A 21,237-nucleotide genomic window follows, 5' to 3' on the forward strand; every position below is an offset into this window, starting at 1 on the left:
GTGTAATGGGTTTACAACAAAAGAAAGAATTTATTACCTTAAGGGTCTAAAGTTACTAACACCAAGGCCACTACTTATTTTTTCTACATACCAACTATTAATTAATACATATTCAAGGATACAATTCAGGGGATGTGAAAACTTGGCAGCAAGCATTGGCTCATCAATGAAATCTTTTACTAGTTTTATTCTGACAGTTTCTAACTCTCTGAGAGGCTCTAAGCTATTTGAATATCTTAAGCTTCCTGTGCCTCTCAAGGCTGGGAGACTGTAAACAATCGTATGCATAGCTGTAGGAGTCCGGGTAAACTTGTCAGGTGAGTTAGAGAGCCATCTGAGGGGTTTGGATTTAAACACTCTTAATTGCCCAGGAACTTTATTAATTGGAGCTGTAAGTTAACTCTTTGACAGAGAGAGCGAGATGATGGTGGGGGACAGCCCCCAGTAAAGTCAGAGGTGAGAGCACAAAGCAATAAAGTAGGCAGACTCTGGTTTTGGGGGCAGATGCTCGAGAATATCTGGGGGGACTCCTGAGGCTTGATCCCACCTTTGCGTATGTCGAGCCTCCTTCCTCATGACCTTTGTCATGAGTGGAATGCCTCACCGGCTCCCGGCAAAGTACTTCTTCCACAAGTTTGGTCTGGAGGTGAGTTTCCTTGCTGACCTGTTCTCTTTCTCTTTTCTCTGAAAATTCCAGTGGCTGCTTTCAGCCAGGTGGCCACGAGGGCTTTGTGGCACGTCTCCACACCCTGATTTCTGTCTCCTTGGGATCCAGGGGTCTGGGGGAGAAATTCCATGGCAGGGTTCCTTGGCCTGGTGGAGAGTCTCCAGGACTCAGTGCCTGTCCCCTGCTCTGCGGCTCTGGACACAGCTTCTCAGGACGCCCAGTCTTACAGATGCCTGGGTGTGTGTTTAGTGCCTTCTGAATGTATGACCTCAGCCAGAGCACACTGTTTTGACCTGAATAGTGTGGAAGGTCTGCCCTCAGTACTTGGAACAGTGATTCTTATTGATGGTCAACTGGTCAGTCTTCTGTCTTCATGATGAAAACACACTGCAGAGGCAGAGCAGGTGAAGAACTCAGGAACACGGGTCTCCACTGCCCCTGGGGGCTGCCCACTGATGCCACTCCCCTTCCCTGTAAAGCCAACTTTTTGCCTCTTTCATCCTCATGCAGATCTGTTTCCTCATGCCAGCTAACGTGATCGGCCAGTGCATAGACTTCTACACCATGATTCACACCTGCTGGGTGATTGTCGTCCTGTACTGGCACAGGAGGAAGGCCATCATCGAGATCTGACCCACCCAAGTACTGCTACTTCCTGGCTTGCATCATCACCTTCCAGTATTTCGTCTGCATCGGCATCCCCCCTGCCCCCTGCTGAGGTGTGTCCCCCCCCACCACCACCAGCACCAGCGCCGGGAAGAGGGGAACTCAAGGGCATGAGGGGCTCCCTGACCAGCTCCTCCCACCCCACACCCAGCAGACTACCTCTGGAGGTTCAAGGGCGCCAGCTTCAATAACAACATCATCAAGTGGCTGTACTTCCCTGACTTCATCGTTTGGTCCAACCCTGTGTTCCTCTTGTGTAAGTGGGGAGCTGGGGTCCCGCCTGCTCATCTTTCCCCTAGCAGTGCATTCCTGCCTGCCCCGCCCCCCGCCCCACCGCACCTCTGCACAGTCTGGACAGGCTGTTATGTCTGCAGAGTTAATACCATGTTAGCATTCCAAACACTTTTTTCACTTTAGTAATTTTATCTCCTGCCACATACCCCCACTATCCAGCCCCACACACGTGTATGCACCCACCTTCTTGGGGGGCGGTGCTGTGGGGGTGGATGGGCCTGGTCTTGGGGAAGCAGTTGCTTCTTGCTGCCACCACGGACATAGACCTACAAACTGGACAGGGTAGCTGAAAGGACAAGGCCAGACCACAGATGCTTCTGTTCCACCAGATGATTTCATGCTGCTCCTGTGCACCTCACTGCAATGATAGATCTTTAAGGATGAGAATAAGGCCGCCATATGGATCATGGCAGGTGACAATGTAGAGATCTGCATGAACCTGGACGCGGCCTCATTCAGCCAGCACAACCCTGTGCCCAACTCCATCCACTGCAGGTAAAGCAGCCACCCGTGGAGAGCCCCTGAGAAGATGTGACCCCCAAAGTCCATGCCTCCAGCTCCTCTGCCTTTCCTGGGCACTGACCTGCTTATTGCACCATGAAGCCAAGAATCCCAGGGCCAGATGGCTCGGTGATCTGGAGGCCAAACCTCCTTGTTATCCTCTGTCCTCCATGAACATGCCCAGGGCAGTTCTGGGGAGCAGATGCCCCTGAACCCCAGGACAGCCAGGACCTCATGTGCTCCCAGCAGCCCTGGAGGTCCTCCCCATTGCGTGTTGGCTGGTGTTTGCATGCTGTTCCCACAAGCTTAGTTTTTTGATTTCTGAACCCAAAGCATGTCAGGCTGAGGAATGAGGGCTGGGGCTCCTACAGGGGGATTCACAGCTGCAGGCAGGGAAGGGGAATGGATGGAAAGCCCACAGTACACAAACATGTACACACAAGCACACACACACTCACACTCAAACATGCCAGCAGCTTAGTTTCACCAACTTCAAGTCACACACATCAAGAGGACTATGGGTGTTCAGATCCCACCAGGACTGAATCATGGATGTTGCCTGTGTGACCGTGGGATGCTGAGAAACACTCACATCTTATGCACTCTCCCATATGTGTGACATCAAGGATGAGTGAAACATAGTTTAGAGAAAAGTCATGGAACTATTCAAAAGTGTTGAGTATTTTAGTCTAAGAAGAGTACAGTCCAAAAGTCCACTTCTGTGACAGTGTTCTCAGTTCAGTTCAGTCACTCAGTCATGTCCGACTCTTTGTAACCCCATAGACTGCAGCATGCCAGCCTTCCCTCTCCATCACCAACTCCATCACCGTGTCCATCACCAGCATTCTTCTAGGGACCACTTATTCTCTAACCACACTGAGAACAGTGTAGCACCTATTTAATCAGAGATGACTTAAGAGCTCCCACAAAATAACAACTCAGTTATCAAGTATCTGATAGCACAATTGGTGCTTCTGTGCTTCTCCCAAAACTTGGGAAGAGAAACAACCAAAGCAAAGCCTCCAAAGCCGAGAGCCTCTGAGCAAATGAATCCAGACAGGACACGGCTTGTAGGAACGATGTCTGTCAGCTGATACCCAGCGGGGGAACCTCCCAGAGCTCCATCACTGGGGGAGGATGGGGCCTGAGCATTTGCCTGTCTGCAGAGTGAGGAGTGGTCCCACAGAAGGGATCCTGGCTCAGCCCAGGGAAGTGCAGAGAGAGTGCTCACAGAGCCTGCAAACTCCATGTCGGTGTGTAAAAAATTGAAAGTGGTAGTCGCTCAGTCATGTCTGACTCCTCAGGTACTAGACAGAGAATGTTGCTCTTGTGGGAAGTTTGGCCCCAGTTTGATGATAAAAGTGCACACAGTCTTTTCACAAAGTACTGCTCTGTCCATCACTAACTGGGTGAGGATTGTGCGTGGACCAGCCAGCGATCAAAGTGCCTGTCTGGCCTGTGCCTCCAGGCCAAGTCAGGAGGAGGATGTGTGAATGCATTCCCTTCCTCGACTAGACCCTCCCAACTTCATCTGTGCTGCAGTCTGTGTTGTCTCTTGGTTTCATTGTCCAGGTTGTACCTGGACACATTCATGGTGGTCATCTTCAGCTACCCCTTTTGGTTCGTGCTCACCACCATCTTCATCACTGGGATGACCCGCATCAGCATCTTTTGCATGGGCTATGTGGTGGCCTGCTTCTACTTCCTGCTCTTCGGGGGCGACTTGCTTCTGAAACCCATCAAGAGCATCCTGTGCTACTGGGACTGGCTGATCACTTACAACGTCTTCATGATCACAACGAAAAACAGTCAGTAAGTGGCTTGTGCCGTGTAACACATTTGCGGTCCCAGCTTCAGAGCAGATGACCTGTTGGGTGGTTATAGAAAGCCCTCAGCCCCTCATGCTGCTCTTTTAAAAGCCCCAAATAGGATGCTGGCAAACTCAGAATGACCGTTTATTACTCCTTGTTTTGCCATTTTAAGCAGAATCCTTTTTACTCACTTCTACCCTCTCAAGGACAAGAGGATATGTATTTGTAGGAAAAAAAAAAAAAAACCTCTAAAATGTATTTTCTCGATTAAAATCTATCCCTACTGAGGAACAATTGGATACCACTCCAGGACAGGCTGCATGTGGCCCTTTATGAGTTGAAATAGTCATGGGATGTCTTCACAAATTATATTCTGTTGACTGAAACTGACTTTCTTACTGGGAAAGCACCATGCAAGTGTAAATATTGATAGAATGGACAAGGTTTTTCACCACATGGTGTAGGGTACAGATGGGAGGGATGGGCCCCCAAAGGTGCAGGTGTTTTATGGTGCCCTGATGCATGGGTGGACACAGGAGCTTCATAGCTGCCCTAAGCACTGGCGTCTTGACTTAAAAACAGCTAAGATGGTGCAGGATTGAGACCAACACCTCCTGTCCACAGAATGTGGCCGGTTCTCTGTTAAATTTCTGCCTTCTAGGCCACAGTGTGGCCCTTCCCTGGTAGATAAACCACCCACGGGTCATCCCAGAGTCTCATGAAAATTTTAGGCCACAAAGATAGCTTTTAAGCTCTGTATTCTGTCAAGAAATTAAACAGTGACCTTTCAGGAGCTGAAGGAGTTAATCCACCTCTAGCTCTAGTTTAAACTCAATCCCAGGGCCTGCTGCTCATGGCTGTAACTGACAGAGCGTTAGAACAGTGGTGGAATTGGGTGGGAGGTGAGAAGGAGTTTCAAGAAGGAGGGTACATGCATATACCTATGGCTGATTCATGTTGATGTGTGGCATAAACCAACACAATATTGTAAAGCAGTTATCCTCCAATTAAAAATTAATTAAAATAAACATAAAAGAACAGTGATGCATGACTGCCTGCTTCTCCCCTTCCTGGCACTTGAAGATGAGCTCGCCAGGCAATTCTCCTGGAAAGCATTTGACTTTGGGTGTGGGGAGGCACATGCATTGCTGTGTTTAGAGGTCTGGGGAGGCCAAGTCTATGTAACCATGAGTGTGTCTTTGAATAATTTAATTTTTCTCCAGTCCATGTGAATGGTTAAGTTTCTAGTTGGTAGTAAAAATTATTTTTATTCCTCAGTTGGACTCTAGCAGTGTGTGTTTGTCTGTGGGGTAGTGTTGAGAGTTATAGGACAGGGGGTGAGGCAGGACAGGAGGTCATGCTTTCTCCTGAAGCCAGTCCAATGGGCAGAGACGGGCACCTGGGAGCTGATCCCTCCCAAGAGCTGTTCCTGGAAAGTATGTGACTGTGGAATCCACTCATTCACTCATTCTTTCTGTAAACCCAGGTTTCAGACCTGGTCTTCACTTTTCTGTTGTTGCTGTTTAGTTGCCCAGTTTTGTCAAACTCTTTGAGACCCCGTGGACTGCAGCACAACTGGCTTCCCTGTCCTTCACTATCACCCAGGGGGTTTGCTCAAACTCATGTCCATTGAGTCAGTGATGCCATCCAACCATCTCATAATCTATTGTCCCCTTCTCCTTCTGCCTTCAATCTTTCCCAGCATCAGTGTCTTTTCCAATGAATCAGCTCTTCATATCAGGTGGCCACAGTATTGGAGCTTCAGCATCTGTACTTCCAACTAATATTCAGGGTTGATTTCCTTTAGGATTGACTGGTTTGATCTCCTTGCTGTCCAAGGGAATCTCAAGAGTCTTCTCCCGCAGCACAACTCAAAAGCATCAATACTTCAGTGCTCAGCCTTCTTTATGGTCCAACTCTCACATCCATACATGACTACTGGAAAAACCATAACTTTGACTATATGGACCTTTGTCGGCAAAGTGATGTCTCTGCTTTGTAATATGCTGTCTAGGTTTGTCTCTGACCAAATGAATCCTGGATTAGTGCTCACCCATTGGCTATTGCAAAGTCTGGCTTGTTCCTATGACACTCTAAGTATCCTCTTTGAAAAGAGAGGTATTTCCCAGTGCAGAGAGCACCATGCTGAGGCTTCTTCTCCTTGCTTCTTGGGTTTAACTCCCAGAAGTGAAACACCAAGCACTTCACTGGGTGGGACTGGATTTTAGGACCCATCAGAGCACTGAGCTGTGGGGAATTCCTGCGTGTGTTGGGATTGAAAGACATCAACCTTGTTTTCTGGGTGCAGAGTTTCAGGATACTACTTTCCCATTTGTTTTTCAGATAGGAGCGTGTGGCTATATTGAAAAATTGGTTCAAAATAGTTAATGGTTGATCCAAGCATTCAGCCTGGCCTGCACAGTCAAGGGATACACAAATGCATGAGTATGAAAAGCAGATTTGGGAACAGAGGGACAGAGAAGGGAGGGCAGAAGTAGTGTTCTAATTTAAATATCTGGGTCAAAGCCCCTGAAGGAAGAAAATGAAGGGACACCCAACTCAGTGTCTTCATGGAGCTGTGGGATGGTGCCTCCAGGGTATCTGTGGTCAGAACACCCCTACCCCTAAGATAATCTTTGATCTTCTTCTACAAATATCCCATCCCTCTTCCCAAGCAGGTATTTAGCAACTCCCTGAACTTCCTGTATTTATGATGGGAAATGTCACAGATGCCCATGGACACCTATGACTGCTGGGTGGATCATCAGAGGAGCTCTGCCTGCAGAGCCCCCACCCCGAAGCTCAGAGAAGCTCCACCGGATGGACAGTTGGGAGGAGCAGCAGAATGTCTGTAGTTAGACTCCCTCCCTGATGGAGGCGGGACTCCCATTCCCACCCTGTGCCTCTTGCGTCAGCACCCTGGACAGCGCCACTGTCCTCTGTTCTCCATAGGGCCTGGAACCTGGCTCTCCCCGACCTCCACCCCCACCCCCGCCCTGCCCTGCCTCCCTGTCAGATGATGAAGGAGGCAGTAGAGCTTGTTTGACTTGGGGGGTCAGACATGCTGTTGACACCTCTTCTTCCAGTAGACTGTAGCTACTCTGCTAGTCACCCTGGAAAGGGCCCATTCCCAGAACATGTCTTGTTTGTGCCGAGATTCCCTCTGGTGTTGGGACAAACAGATGTGATTTCTCCCTGGCCTTTCCTCCTGAGCCCTAGAGTATCCAGAGCTCACTTGTGGCCATCCTTCTGAACTGGTGCTGTTACCATACTTGAAGTTTGTGCCCTTGGCTGTGAATAAATCCGTTCACAGGGACTCAGTGTCTCGGAAGTTTGCTCGTATGCTGTGTGATCGTATCACAGAGCTTATAAAATAACAATGAAAATGAGTATTCATTTTAATTTTTTTCTTTTTCTTTTCCCCTCCCCTAGCTGATGACGACTCGTCATGTAAACTGCTCAGTGGGGAGGTGGGGATCATTTGGGACAGCATATGCTTTGCCTTCTTCCTGCTACAGAGAAGAGCGTTCATGAGTTAATATTTTTTGCATGTGGTGGTGGATATAAAAGCCTAGAAGATCCTGGCATCCAGGTGGGTCAGGCTGTGGAATCAGGGATTTCTCCTAAGAAACCTGCTGGGAAGTGACATAGCCCCCAGCCTGCTGTCTGAGCTTGCCTGTAGAACCCACAAGGAATTAAGACACATTCCTTCCAGGAAAAGTGATCCAAGGCTTTAAGATCTAGAACAGAAGAGTAAAGAGGAAGACTCTGGAGGGAGTTACACCTTACCAAGACTAGGATACTCTTGAAGTTCAAAGACAGATTGGACATTGAGCTCCTCGGTCCAGACCTCAGTCCTGGAGTAGCTCCTTAGAGCCTCCTAAGTCAGAACAGAAGCAGAGACCATGTTGGTCCAGAGTCTAGTCCATCTTCCCCTGCTGCCTCCATTTTAAGGAGAAACTCCTGACAGTAGAGAAAAAATACTCATCTGTTACCTTTCAGAGTATAGCTGGAGGAGCCCGTCTCCCCAGGGGAGGATGGAGGCTGTGTGAACCCATTCACAGGGATGGGGCTTCTAGACTGGACTTGGGACCCCCAGCTCCAGCCCAGAGACTCCAGGCAGCAGCCCACCCAAAATGTTTTCTCTTAGTAACTGTTGTCAGGGAAAGTGGCCAATACCGATAAAAATGCTCATTCATTCTGTTTCTGGCTTTCCTTTAGAGAGGTTGAGCTTTTCCATGCCACCATTGTAAAGGCTGTAAAGGCCAAAATCGAGGAGGAGAAAAAGTCCATGGACCAGCTAAAGAGGCAGTAAGTACACTTCCCTTTCATTTGGGGTACACCTGATCCTGTCCCACCAGATCCTGGCTCCCAGGGAGCCCCAAGCCCTGAAGAAGCCATTTGTGGTGACCTTCACACCTACCCAGGTGTTTGCTCTGTGCTGACTGATGTGAAAATTGTCCAAAGGAGGTCACAGAGGAGTTGGGGCAAGGGGAGGAGCTGCCATGGGCAAGACCAGTGTCAGGTCCTAGTTTAGATGATTCTTCTGGAGCCCCCAGCAGGTCTCTAAACTCTCTGAATTCCAGTTTTCTGTTTTAGATTAGGACTCGGTTCTGCCTGATCCTGGTAAATATTAAACAAGCTAGTGAATGAGACAGGGTCGTTCCCAGCAACACTAACTCAGAGAGAAGTCCATCATGTCTGTGGGTGAAGTGAAGGAACATAGGTTCTCACTTCAGAAGGATCTTTAAAGATAATACGGTCCAGTCTGATCAGAAGCTGCTGACGCATGTAGTGGATGACTTAAAACCCACAACAAACCGGAGGTGGCACTAAAAATACACCCACATTTCCATGTCCAGTTCATGGCCTCCTGTCCCACCGGGCCATTCTGGAGAAATCAAGTAATGGACTAACTCCACCCAGGAGATCTGAGAAGTCTTTTTCTTTTTTAATTAGCCCACTGAAAATAGTTATTTTCTTAGAGTGAAATCTCTAGCAATAAGTGGAACTTCTGAGGAAGGCTAGTGCCTCACATGTCTGGGGCCAGGTTTAAGAGCTGATGGCCATAGAATTCAAAACCTAGCCACTTTCTCCAGGAAAATGGAGAGACTGTCAGCCCACCTGGAAAGTTCCCTGCGTTTCTAAGACTACTTCATTCCATCCTGACCTCATCTCCCAGCTCCTTTCCCTGTGCAAAAAATATTTGCCAATATGAATCACACTATCCCATGGCATGGTTATTTTCATAATCAGAGGTATGAGGTATATAACATATATATATATATATATATATATATATATATATATATATATATATACACACACACACACACGCACACACACACACATATAGCTATGTAGCTACTACTATTGCTGTTTCTAGCTATCTAAATCATGTCTAGAGAAATAGCAAATTTGACCTCACATGTAGTATGTGTTCCTAATTTCCCCTAAGTGAGACCTCTTACTATAATTTACATCACTGGATTTTTCCATTTCCTCAAATGAGAAGTCAAGGAAAGAATGAAGGCAATGATCATTGTTAAATACAAACAAATAAAGAAAATATTTAAGCTGCCCAAAGCAGAAATGTCACTTAAATCAGTTTTAAAACTTGGGCCATACATTTAGAATTTTAAGAAACCAGGAAATGAAATGTTTTAGGACTTCCTTAGTGGTCCAGCAGACTTCCACTGCAGGGGTGGGGCAGAGTTTTGATCCCTGATCTGGTAATTAAGATCCCACATGCCGCACAGTGAGCCCAAAAATGTTTTTTGTAAATTTATTTATTTATTTCAATTGGAAGCTAATTACTTTACAATATTGTAGTGGTTCTGCCATACATTCACATGAATCAGCCATGGGTGTACATGTGTCACCCATCCTGAACTCCCCTCCCACCTCCCTCCTCATCCCATCCTTCTGGGTCATCCCAGTGCACTGGCCCTGAGCGCCTTGTCTCATGCATCAAACCTGGACTGGCGATCTATTTCACGGATGGTAATATACATGTTTCAATGCTATTCTCTCAAATCATCCCACCCTCACCTTCTCCCACAGAGTCCAAAAGTCTGTTCTTTATATCTGTGTCTCTTTTGCTGTATCACATATAGGGTCATCGTTACCATCTTTCTAAATTCCGTATATATGCATTAATATACTGTATTGGTGTTTTTCTTTCTGACTTATTTCACTCTGTATAATAAGCTCCATTTTCATCCACCTCATTAGAACTGATTCAAATGCATTATTTTTAATAGCTGAGTAATATTCCATTGTGTATATGTACCACATTGCCGCACAGTGAGGCCAATTTTTTTTTAATTAAAAAAAGGAAATGATATTTTTCAAGAGGGTATATGTGGGAGATGAAGCTCAACACTGCAGTTTCTGAATAGATTTCCTGAATAAACAGACAAAAAGCTACAAGACATTTTCCCAGATCCAATAAGAGATTAGATGTGACACACAGAAGAGTTGCGGGGTCTGATAGAACACTCCAGAATGTTGAAATAGCAACTTACTATGTACAAAACAGTTCTCACATTTATATGTCTTTTCATTTGATCTTCACAACTATATGAGGTAGGCAGCATTTTTTTTTTAAAGAAGAATGCAAAACCTGGGAGAATAAAAGAAACAAGGAGACAGTTGTTGCTAACAAGCAACCATCCACAAGTCCCAAATGTTGCCACACTATCCACGATTTTGGCTGTCTGCACAAAAGTGTATAGGTAACTGTGGGTGTAGGCTGTGTGCATAAGTGTGTAGGTAACTGTGGGTGTAGGCTGTGTGCATAAGTGTGTAGGTAACTGTGGGTGTAGGCTGTGTGCACAAGTTTACTAAATCACTGTATTACTTATGCTGTTGGAATTTTTCCATATATGCCCAAAAACTAGTGAGTGTAAAAATTATTTTTGAGAAGACTGTGAAGATGATGATGAAAGATACATTATTTGGGGAAAGTTTCAGAGCCCAGGGTATTTTGTTTTATTATTATTATTATTATTGTTAATTACAGAAGAGACAAACATTTAACTTCTGGTGACAGAGCTGGGTTTACACCAGGAATGCAAAGGAGTTTAAATTATAATTTATTATAATTTAATAAATTCAGTCATTATAATTGGGTGCATGTAACAGTCAAGGATTGTCCAGGAAAACAGAAACCACTGTAAATTTTTACCATGGAGGGAACTTAATGCAAGGGGTTGGTTACAAAAGTGGTAGGAAGCCAAGCAGGAGAGAATTGGGAAACCCAATTTTTAGCAACACGAGTAAATCACTCACCCCTAGGATGGAAGGACAAGGAAAGGAGACAGTGTTACTAGAACCTGGGTGTTGGATTCAACAGGATTCAGAGCCATGATGGGTCAACCTCATGGTTGAATGGCTGGAGCCATGAAGAATATGGAACCATTGAAGGACAAGCCACCTGATGCAGAGGAAGGAAAAAAATGTTTGACTGCTCTGTCTTCCAGGCTTCTAATCTCTTGCTGGTGTTTCTGGTTAGCTGAACCAAAATGGCAGCCAACTGTTGGCTAGTTTGACTGCAGCCTGCTGGAGTCGGCCCCTGTATAATCTAGAACAGAGCAAGAAGGAATGAGGGATGGATCTGGGAATACATAAGCCCAGGATTGCCTTATTACAATAACAGATTGAGTGAGAAAAGTCAGAGCTACATTGATACAGAAAAGTATCTGATAAAAATCAACATCCGGTCATCGTACAAATAAGTGTTAGTCCAAAGGATTAAACTGGGTAAAGAGTTTTGGGGAGGAAGACCAGAGACAAAGTGCCATTCTTATGACATCATATCAAGGGCACATTCTATCAACATGATTTATCACCATTGATATTGACCTTGATCACCTAGCTGAAGTACTGTTTGTCAGGTTTTCTCCTCTCTTGAGCCCAGATGCAGAAATAAAGAAGAGAGGAAGCTAGCACTTGAAAAATTTCCTAAATAACCAGCCAGAAATCACTGCTACCTGTGGCTAACTTGTCACACAGATTGCAACCCAACAAAAAATATTCAGCCCTATTTCCTGCAGTGAAACAGAAATCTTCCAACATGGGAAACAATAAATGGGATCATGGTGTAAATAGAGAACATATGGGGGTTTCTGTTCAATTTGAAGGACCCTGAATATCAGAGGAAGGGGTGTGAGCCTTATTTTACATGCTAAGTCACTTCAGCTGTGTCACACTCTTTGCGACCCTATGGACTGTAGTCCTCCAGGGTCCTCTGTCCATGGGATTCTCCAGGCAAGAATACTGGAGTGGGTTGCCATTTCCTTCTCCAGGGGATCTTCCCAACCCAGGGATCAAACCTGCATCTCTTATGTCTCTGGCATTGGCAGGCAGGTTTGTTTCCACTGGCGCCACCTGGGAAGCTTTTATTTTATGGATTGTAGAGAAATAAGCAGCAGAGTGACATGATCACACCTGGGCTGTCTCATGTTCCTCAGTTCCTCTTGGGAGTGGGATTTGGATCTGTTTTCTTATATACTATCCTCACTGGATATGAGAAAAGCTTAAATGTTCTCAGTTTGCGATGTACTTATGAATACCTCAAAAGAAGGGCACCATTTAAACTCCCATCTAAGAACAATCCTTTGCTCATTTTGAGATCAGGTTGTTTCAATAAGACACACTTTCAGTTCACCTGTGTTCTCTTTATGCTTTCAGATCAAACTCCATCCAGTGACTGCTCGACATCATGGCCCCAAACCCAGGAAAGCATGAAGTCTTGATAAGGAGCTGAAAACACCAGCTGAGCATCCTCACTGTGTATTATGGACTCTCTAACCTGTGGTCATGTGCACCATTCATTTGCATCGGAATTTTGGTCTTAGGCCTATTTTTGTGCTTAGGTATCTATCACCTTACTGTCTTGACCTCTCTGTTGCTAGAAGGGTGGATTTGCTAACCCAACACAGTCTCAGGTCCTTTTGACTTAAGCAAAAGTGAACAGAATTATAACTGCTCGTTTCATACACTCCCTTTTGGATAATAGTGACAGGAAGGCCAGGCCTGGAACTTGCACTGTGCAGCACTTGTTTCCTGTGTGCTGACATCTGACACACACACTATAAGGGAAGGGCCAGAACGTTTATCCCATTAGAAGAGGCAGGTCTCTGTGTCTTGAGTGTGCCAGAGGGTATTTCAGGAAAGGACTGGGTTTTATACTTCTGGAAGTCACAGAATACTGTACTCCTCCAAACCTAAATAGCCTTCCTATTGTGCCTGGTTGGTCATTTCCTCCTAAATGCCACTTTGGTTCTCCCAGCACTTGGAGGACACAGGCTCAGCTTGTCATTCTGTGAGGAGCTCTTTCTTGCCATCATTTTGTTCTTTCACAGCAGTGATCAGATTTTCATGAAAAAAAAAAAAGGAATTTTTTTAAAGCTACCCATGGGCTAAAATAGTTCTGTCTCTGTTGGCTATGTAAGTGTCAGGCACCTCTCCCACAGATGTTTGCAGAGATATACTTGTGTCACCGCTCCTGTTTGTGTTTATGGTCACGTTAGACCTGTTAAATGTACTGATGCTCTGCTAAGTTGCTTCAGTCGTGTCCGACTCTGTGTGGCCCTATAGATGGAAGCCCACCAGGCTCCCCTGTCCCTGAGATTCTCCAGGCAAAAACACCAGAGTGGGTTGCCATTTCCTTCTCCAATGCATGAAAGTGAAAAGTGAAAGTGAAGTCGCTCAGTCGTGTCCGACTCTTAGCGACCCTGTGGACTGCAGCCTACCAGGCTCCTCTGTCCATGGGATTTTCCAGGAAAGAGTACTGGAGTGGGGTGCCATCGCCTTCTCCGGTTAAATGTATTGGGGGTCAAATAAAGTTGATCCAACCAGATTGCAGGAGCCGCGAGAAAGACATTATTTAGTGAACACTTTCTGATCTCCCACTGAGTGCCAAGGCCCATGAAGGACACCAGGACCACAGAGTATGACAAGTAACCCTTACCCATTGGAGCTCACAATCTTGGTAGCTTAGTTGCTGCTAAGTTTTGGCAATTTTTCAGAGTTCTGATAAAGTTGGTTCTGACAATTTCTGCTTGAGCTGTTTGATATTTCTGAGGTTCTAAAGATTTTCTTTTTAGAAAATTTTAAAAGGTGATATCCGTTCTCTAATAGTTGTGGTACTATAAAGGTTATACATTTCATCAGGGGTGAGTTGAGTAGTTTCTGGATTTTGAGTAATTTTAAAATTCCACTTAAGTTCTTGAATTTATGTACAGTACATAGATTTTTTTCTTAGTGTTTCCTTTTTATCCTTCCAACATCTTTAGTGTAGGGCTTGTAGAATTGTAGTGATAGTCAGTATTTCATTTCTGATACTAGTCATTTGTCTTCTCTTTTTTGATTTTGTTTATCTGGCTAGAGTTTTATCAATTTTGTTGATCTTTTCAATGAACTAGTTTTTTTTCCCATTATTTTTTTTATTTTTGATTTCAATTTTTTTCTTTTCTGTTTTTGGTGTGTTTGTTTGCAGATTGCTTTGGGTATAGTTTTCCTTCTTTTTCTATGTTAACGTGGAAGCACAGATTATTGATTGAGGTCTTTCTTCTTTCTTAATCTAAGCATTAAATGCTATAATTTTCCCTCAACACTGATTTAGATGTATCCCATAAATTCCAATCGGAGAAAGCAATGGCACCCCACTCCAGTACTCTTGGTTGGAAAATGCCATGGACGGAGGAGCCTGGTAGGCTGCAGTCCATGGGGTTGCTAAGAGTCTGACACGACTGAGCGACTTCACTTTCACCTTTCACTTTTCACTTTCATGCATTGGAGAAGGCAATGGCAACCCACTCCAGTGTTCTTGCCTGGAGAATCCTGGGGACAGGGGAGCGTGGTGGGCTTCCATCTATGGGGTCACACAGAGTTGGACACGACTGAATCGACTTAGTAGCAGCAGCAGCAGCATCAGCATAAATTCCAATACGTTGCCCTTTCATTTTAATTTATTCCAGTGTAGTTTCTACATCCTTGAGAATCTCTCTTTTACCTGTGGATGGTTGTTTAATTTCCAAGTGTTTTGAGATTTTTCTTCTCCTTTCATATTGTTTGTTTTCTAGTTTGATTCTTTTCTTGTCAGAGAACATACTCTGCATCATTTAAATTTTTTTAGTTTGAGGATATAGGCTTCTATCTTCTTGAATGTTTCACATGTGCTTGAAATAAATGTTCATTTTGCTGTGGTTAATGCAGTGATACATAGTATTTGTGAATCACGCAGGGCCCAGCCTGCCCCTTGGGTAATGGTTCAGTTCTCCACACTTTTGATATTCTGTCTCTGGTGCGATTCCTGCATGTACAGCTCAGATTGAACTCAGGAGTTCCTACAACTTGCTGGGATCCCTTGCTCACATTTGCTCTTCCCCACTATCTGCCCTCACTCTGGCTACCAGGAGACTCTCCTTCTGGTCCTCTCACACGGAGTTGAGGGTATTTAGTTTCCTCACTCTGTTGTGTACTTCCCTTGAATGGATTCGCCTAGATGACCAAGTAGTTAGATAATACAATAACAGCACAACAGTGTGGGATCTTAGTTCCCTAACCAGGGATCAAATCCATGCTCCCTGCATTGGAAGTGCAGAGTCTTAGCCACTGGACTGCCAGGGAAGTCCCAGTTTGTCCTTTTAGATTCCACATGTAAATGATAACAAACCGTACTTATCTTTTTCTGTCTCACTTATTTTACTTAGCATAATGCCCTCAAGCTCCTTCCAAGTTGTTTCAAATGGCAGGATTTTCTTCTCTCACATGGCTGTATACTGAATATTTTGCATCTTCTTTATCCATTCATCCACTGACGGACACTTAGGTTGTATCCATATTTTGGCTATTGTGAATAATGTTGTGATAAATGTAAGAATGCAGATATCTTTTCAATATCCTATTTTCATTTCCTTTTGACTATACACTCAGAAGTGGAATTCCTGGATCATATGATAGCTTCCTTGATTGTGTTCTTTGATGCACAGACTTTTTTTTTTTTTTTTTTGATGAGGTCCAATTTATCTATGTTTTTCTTTTTTTGGCCTGTGTTTTTGGTGTCATACGCGTGAAATCATTACCATCTAAAATATTTCTAGATATATAAATAAACACAGGATAAGAAGTACACATATAATTCGTTGCCCTGTCAACCAACGGTTGCCCAGAAGCAATGACCCTTCAGTACCAATGAGCACACTCAGTGCACAGATCTAGTTTTGTCAATACCATTCGGCAATAAAAGGAACAAGGGCTCCATGGAAAAATTGATGATTCTAGAATTGGGACAGGAAATATGGAAAATGAGCCTGAAGCATCTTGTACGGTGTGAAAAAAAAAGTGCTCAAAAAACTTTCAAAAGAGGAAGCAACATTTCCAGGGATGTGGCAAAGGTATATACAAAGGGATTTGACAGGAAGAGCTCCCAATGGCCAATCCGAGAACAATTTGAAAATAAAAATATATAAAGTTCTATTGGATTTTAAACCAAAGTGTAATAAAGATACCATGATTCCATACTGAGAAACATAAATAATTTCTTAATTACACAAACAAGGATAGACAAGTGTTCCACACAGAAAAACCCCAGTTTATGCAGACACTCCCACTTGTAGAAAGTGGAGCATAACTCCCCACCCCTGAAGCATGGACTGCACATCATGACTTTCTTCCAAAGAGGACAGGATGGAGAGGGGACATACAACAATCATTTTATCACATACACCTGACAAGCAGTACCTCAGCCACATGATCAATGAGAGCATCATAAGTGATCAGTTGTGCTAATAATATATACACTTGATACAAGTGATGAGAATAGGATTTTACATCTGTAAAATTCCTCCCCCAAACTTGTCATCCCAGACTAGTCATGAGTAAAATATCAGACAAATACCAGTCACGGGACATGGTGCAAAACATCTACCGAGTACTCCTCAAAACTGTCAAGATCATCCAAAGCAAAGAAATGTTAAAGCTAAGAGGAACCCAAGGAGACATTACAACTAAATGTTAGGGTAGTTTCCTTGCCAGGATCCGGGAATGGGTAAAACCTATAGAAGTCTGAGTAAAGCATGGGCTTTAGTTGATAACAAATAATGCATCAATACTTCCTCCTTAATTGTAATAAATGTATCATATTACTGCAGGATATTAGGAATAAGGGAGACTGGGTGAGGGACATAGAGATTTCTGCTATTTTCACATTTTTTTTCAAATCTTAAAGGGTTACAAAGGTTAAAAGGGTTATAAAGGAAAAGGTGAAAATAAAGTCTATTTTCAAAATAAAAAAGGCAAGGAAAATTTGGGCAAAACATGCTGAGTATGTTAAAAAAGGAAATAGAAAGGAAACCAAACACAAGCACACAGAACCTGTAAGAGTGAAACAACCCTTGCTAAATTAGCTTCAGTTTTCCCTCTCCCTTCAGAGAAGGCAACGGCACCCCACTCCAGTACTCTTGCCTGGAAAATCCCATGGATGGAGGAGCCTGGTAGGCTGCAGTCCATGGGGTTGCGAAGAGTTGGACATTACTGAGCGACTTCACTTTCACTTTTTCACTTTCATGCATTGGAGAAGGAAATGGCACCCCACTCCAGTGTTCTTGCCTGGAGAATCCCGTTTCCTTTCCTTTAACCTCCAATCCCATATAATATACTAACTGGGCCTCTTCCACCACAGAAACATCTCTGGATCCACTTTTTTCTCAAGCCCCACAAACACTGCCCTGATCCAACCTCATAGATGTTTTGCCACCAACCGAGGCCAGGTGTAGGCCTGGAACCCTGTACTTGCTCAAAAACCACTTTAAGACGTCTGCCAGTATTATTTGCCACAGAAGTCTATCAAGATCCAGGCAGGGGTAAGTGTCTTGCCAAGGATACAAGGGTCCAGAGCAAACCTTTAGCTGTGCGTACACGTGGGTGCTCCATCGATCAGTCGTGTCTGACTCTTTGTGACACCACGGAGTGTGGTACAGCCCCCTACCCCGGCTCCTCTGTCATTTCCCAGGCAAGAATAGTGGAGTGGGATGCCTTTTCCTCCTCTAGAGTATCTTCCCATCCAGGGATCAAACTTGCATCTCCCACATTACAGGCAGATTCTTTAACACTGAGCCTCCAGAGAAGCCATGAGGAAACACAGGGACTTCTCAGAGGAACAGAACATTCACTGAGAATCCTTAACCCCGGGGAGGTGCCTATCCAATCTGTGATGCCCAAGGCAAGATCAGCTTGGGAACAGGGTGGTGTATGTCCACAAAGAGAATGCTGCAGAGGATGCTGGATCCTGGAAATGACGTCCAGGTGAGTCGGTGGGGGCGGGGGGCAGTTTGGGCCTCCTAGCAATCAAAGGCCTGAGGTTCTTATGTACCCAGAGCAAGAATCCAACCACACTTAGCAGTCATATCCAATAAGGCGCATGAGGAGTACCTGTAATGAGAGCTGCCACATATACATCCTGGAGTGCCCCCTGGGGCTGTGGTCCCAGCCTTGGCCCCAGAGCACAGACGTCCTCATGGAGGCCAGGGTGGCAGCTCATCTGCAGCGGCATTTGCTCCCCACTCCCTCTCCCGGCCAGCCCCGGGCAGGTCTCATGAGATCTCCAGGGGCTTGCTGCTTCCATGTCTCTGGGGCTGCTGACCCTCTTTGCAGCCTGCACCCCTGGGACCCCAGATTCCTCTCCTGCCTGGCTCCTTTCTGAATCCTCATTGGAGTCTGGGGCCTCTGGCGCCTGGGTGAGCGTCCTCCCAGGCATCTGCTAGAGCTTGTCCTCTGCTTGAACAGCCTGAATGGGGACACCAAAGTGCTAGCTGGATCTGCAGGTGGCTGACCAGAAACCCCTCTGCCTCTCACACTCAGGATCAAAAGCCAGGACCTCACAGTCACATTCAAAAGATCCTGAGTTTACTGTAACACATTCCACAGGGATTCCACAGGGAATGGTCTGATATACCTCAGGATCTTAGAGATGTGCCCTGCACTTCCATGGCAATGATTACCACTGACCCACCATGAGGAGGCTTGCCCAGGGGCTGCATCAAGTCCTGCTGGCTCCACCTGAAGCACCATGGTAAGGGGATGCTGCTGTGGGATTTCCAAATAAAGTTACACACATGAGGTCATCAGGACCAGGGCCTAATCTACTCTCAGTGCGTGGGGCGGAGTGGGGGGGTCAGGCAGGATAAATCCCAAGGCCAGGTTACGAGGGAGAGGGGGCGCTGTGGTCAGCAGGTGTGGGGGGCCTCGGGGCTGGGACCCATGAGGAGGATACTCCCAACCCCAACAGGGAACTTTGGCAGCTGGCTGCTGCCCTCCTGATGGAGACTGAGCACAGCCCCAAGGGGGCTGACAGTGCAGCTCATGGGGGGCGGGGGCGGGCTGTGTGAGTGTGGGTGTGGTGGGTGGAATTCCTGCAGCCAGCTCCCTGTGGGGCAGCCTCTGTCAAGGGTCAGAGGTGCAGGACTTTAGTCTCTGGGAGAGGAACCACACTCGGAGACGTGTGTGTCTGTGTGTTATCCTGACTTGAGGATCAACCCCCAGGCGCCTGTGTCCCTTCAAAACAAATGGTCGTGACAAAAATGCTTCTGCTCAAAATTCACTGGCCCCGGGTCATCACATGACCCTTCCTAAGTGAGGAGGCCTGGCAGGGTCGTGCCCCCATGTGTGCAGGGAGAGAGGAAGACAAAGGTGACTGAACACCTGACATCTCTTCAGTTCCATATTGCGTAGCAGATGCTCAACAAAGAGCAGCAGTTAAAAATCTCCTTTGTTTTGGGGAGGAGCGTCTGAGCAGGTCACATGGGTCTTGAAATTCTCCATCTTTTCCAAGTGTCCACTGACTATCTGGCAGCTGCCATATACGTGGCCAGAATGACATCTCCTGTTCCCGTTGTTCTCTGGCACTCAGCACGGAGAGCTGCCCCTCAGCCCCCTGCACGCATTCACACCCCCCACTGCAGTGACCTTACCACCTCCTTAGGCCCGGAAGTCGCTCCTGCCTTTTGATGCCAGGCACAGCCTTAACCTGTGTCTCTGCTGCCTCCACACTTTTGAACCTGCCTGAACCTGGGGACGCTGGCGGATGTTGCATCTTTCCTGGCTACTACTTATTTGTTGTGTTATTCGGATCTCATACTCTGTCCCTCTCTCCCCTGGAAATTGTTTTGTTTTCAAGACACCTCAGAGAATTGGCAGCTCAATTGGAAATGGAAGGATTTGTGTACCTTTTTTAAGTTTCTACCTCTGTCACTCTTAATAAAGGCAGTGAGAAAATAAACTAAATATTAGAAGAAAAAAAAAAAAAAAGAAAGAAAGAAAACCACTCAGAATTGCTGTTCTGTGTTTTCCTCCCGGAGAATATATTATTCAATGTCAGTGTTTGTGTGTGTTTCGGGGTGGAGAGCAGTGTCTCCAGCTGGGCACAGCTCACTCAAAGATCCCAAGATTCTAGTCACACAGCAGGTCCTGTCCACTTTTGCAGCTTCTCTTCACTCATTTCATCCAAATGAAATCTAGACCATGCTCACAAGTGAAAATAATAAAGTCCAGATGACCAAATAAACTGTTATTTCCATGTACTTGGTAATCAGCTTCCCAGGGCAGAGAGAGGAGGGCCAGCACAGGGAATACTGGGCCATACATAAAAGAGCAAGATTCACATTTCTCTAGGATTCCTAGCAGATGGTGGGTAGAAAACACCTATTTCATCCCTGTGGTCAACAGCTATGGGACAAGAGCCAGGACCCCTTTCCTTCCTGCCCTAGAAAGAGAGTTCTCTGGAGTTTATCCAAGAAGCAAAAGGAAACCTCACAGCAATGATCCGTTTCAGAGATTCCCCTCATCCCCAAGACAAAGCTCATGTGACTGCAGCTCCTAGACCATCGCTGTAAGTGCAGGGGTGTCCTGCTTCTCCTAGTGTGTCCACCGCTAACATGGCCGTTCACGGAGCAGAGAATCTGTACACGTCTTTGGAATAAATGAGCCAGTGAGCAGGGGTCGCAGATTGTCTGCTACTTTCTTTAATAACCAAGGAAAATTCAATAAACTAAGATAATTTAGTTATTGTGAATGACATACAAGAAGGACATAAGCATGAATTCACTATAATTACTTTTATTATCTAATTCTTCTCAGTTCAATACTATTGCTACATAAGTTCACATTTCAAAACAGTTCTAATTCCTGTTCCATTGTATTCTATTCAGGACCACAAAACAAAATGGAAGACTTCCCAATCTCTTTTACAAAACAGCAAAACTCTTGTTTTTGAACTGGGTGACCAAAACTACA

The 21,237-nt window shown here is 45.4% G+C and overlaps 1 long non-coding RNA gene across 4 annotated transcripts; it reads left to right on the forward strand.

Annotated features, from left to right (window-relative positions):
• Positions 1–542: 542 nt before the first annotated feature.
• LOC113887258 lies at positions 543–19,102 on the forward strand. Of its 4 annotated transcripts, XR_003509686.1 has the most exons (8): positions 543–1,589; positions 1,957–2,122; positions 3,701–3,940; positions 7,372–7,531; positions 8,161–8,250; positions 12,634–12,818; positions 18,044–18,252; positions 18,874–19,102. It is a non-coding gene; the product is annotated as an uncharacterized LOC113887258 (long non-coding RNA). The 4 variants fall into 4 exon arrangements; XR_003509687.1 differs by lacking the exons at positions 18,044–18,252; positions 18,874–19,102 and having other exon boundaries at positions 543–1,386; positions 1,488–1,589; positions 12,634–13,338; XR_003509685.1 differs by lacking the exons at positions 18,044–18,252; positions 18,874–19,102 and having other exon boundaries at positions 12,634–13,338.
• Positions 19,103–21,237: the final 2,135 nt, after the last annotated feature.

This window comes from Bos indicus x Bos taurus, chromosome X, assembly GCF_003369695.1.
Source record: "Bos indicus x Bos taurus breed Angus x Brahman F1 hybrid chromosome X, Bos_hybrid_MaternalHap_v2.0, whole genome shotgun sequence".
NCBI classification, from domain to species: Eukaryota; Metazoa; Chordata; class Mammalia; order Artiodactyla; family Bovidae; genus Bos; species Bos indicus x Bos taurus.